The 1,767-nt window shown below is 67.2% G+C and overlaps 1 protein-coding gene across 2 annotated transcripts in view; it reads left to right on the top strand.

Annotated features, from left to right (window-relative positions):
- Window positions 1-276: 276 nt before the first annotated feature.
- The window catches only part of ZNF609 (zinc finger protein 609), a 117,721-nt gene continuing 116,230 nt past the window's right edge, over window positions 277-1,767 (top strand). For both annotated transcript variants that reach the window (XM_025199865.1, XM_025199861.1), the window contains exon 1: window positions 277-387. The gene's annotated coding sequence lies outside the window, so the exon portion shown is untranslated. The remainder of the gene's footprint in view (window positions 388-1,767) is intronic.

Raw genomic sequence — 1,767 nt, 5'->3', positions numbered from 1 at the left:
GGAAGTGCTGTGGCCCTCAGCCCCACATGTTGCACACACTTCTCTTTCACACAGCAATTGCCGCAGAGCAAAGCAGAGAACACAGCCAGGCAGCGCTAGGGCCGCGTGTACTGGCAGTTATTTCTTGTTGGTAGTGAAGTTATCAGGAAATCATGAGTCAGAGGTGAGAGTTTGAGTGTAACAATGGAGACCAGAGATGGGAGTCCATCCGGTGCAACTCCCAGCACTAACCCTACACCTCATTGTAAGCCATGTGTCAGTCATCCCGGAAATGCTGCACAGGCAACAACTTCGGCCTCCACCAGGAGGGCTAGGAGAAGAACCGCAACCCTCCAGCTTCAAGACAGGCTGATCTCCACCACAGGAGCCCCACAGAAGTGCTAACAGGTCCTTTATGCTTTCTGTGGGCAGGTAGCAGAGGGTGATGTCAACCTCGCCTGTGGGGCCAGAGCAGCCTGCCCAGGGGCTTAGGGCAGGGCTGGGTTCTGGAGAAAGGGCTCTGGCGTTGAGACTGGGAGCTGGGTCTGCTCAAATGGAAGCAAGACACCAAGAGCTGCGAGCAAGCTGGGGCTCAGTTGCCTCCTGTCCCCATGTGCAAAAGAGGGAGAAAGATGCAGGGCCAGGAGCCCAGTGCTGGGGGCTGCGCTGTATGCTTGGCACCTGCCTGGGCCTCCCCATCACTGGGGTGTCTGAGCTGCAGCCCCCAAGTGCTGCCGGGAGAAGCCCAGTAGTGGCACTGAACTACCTGGCAGTGGCAGATGCCCATCCTGGCATCAAGCACTGGGACCCCTTCTGTCCTAGCCACAGAGTCCCTGCACCTGGCCCGGGCGCACCAGCTCAGGGCGCCCGAGCTGCCCGCCCCGGGGCTCCCCTCTCTCTGCCCGTGCGGGCTGGAGCCCGGCGCTGGCAGCTCCAGATCCCAGCAACAAAGTCCACGCTCCGGGTTTTGCCCCTGCCCGCCCGCAGGTCGCTGCCGATCCCAGCCCTGGAGTCCCGGCCCCGGATCTTGCCCCCGCGCGGTCTCAGGGGCCGCCGTCCGCAGCCGAGTCCGGATCCGGAGGATGCGGATCCACCCCGCTCCCTTCTCCGCTGCCCCGTGACGCGGGCAGCAGCGCCCGGCCGGCTAGGGCAGGGGCCGCGCAGCAGCCGCCTTTGTTCGCCAACTCCGCCCCTTCCCGGGCCGTTTCCTCCCGTGCATGTGCCCGAGCGTTTATGCAAGCTCGCGAAGGGGCGGGGCGGAGCCGGGGCCGACGCCCCCTCGGTTCCCGCGCTGCGGGGGGCGGGGCTGCCCTCACAGCCCTTTATGGTCCCGCGCACGTGCTGGGGGGAGGGGCCGGGTGGTCCTCATTACCCCGCAGTGATCGGTGAAGGGTGCCTCGGCCCCAGTGCGCAGCCCCACCAGCCCTGAGCGCCAGCCTCGCCCCCACAGGGCACGAGGGCCGGGCTGGGGCAGGCCTGGCCTCCAGTGCCACACACGGCGCGGGGTCTTGGGCACGCGGTCAGGCAGCAAGGCCCTACCGGGTGCTTGAGCCGGCCCACGTGGAAGGACGGGGGGCAGCGGGGTCTGTCCGAGAGGGAGGCCACAGCCTGGCGGGCGCTGGACGCCGCAGGGGCACGAGCGGGGCCGCACAAGGCCCGGGCAAAGGCGACGCCAACAGGCCTGGGGGCGGGGCGGGGCGGGCGGAGCTGAGGCCCCTGGGCCCAGGGGTCTTGTTTTGACCCCGGCGTTGGGCTGCGCGTCCGCGTGGGGACGTCCGAAAAGGGCCC

The sequence above is a fragment of the Alligator sinensis genome, unplaced genomic scaffold, assembly GCF_000455745.1.
Source record: "Alligator sinensis unplaced genomic scaffold, ASM45574v1 scaffold1097_1, whole genome shotgun sequence".
Taxonomy (NCBI): Eukaryota; Metazoa; Chordata; order Crocodylia; family Alligatoridae; genus Alligator; species Alligator sinensis.
The sequence above is the reverse complement of the archived record's forward strand: the minus strand, read 5'-3'. Positions and strand labels throughout refer to the sequence as shown.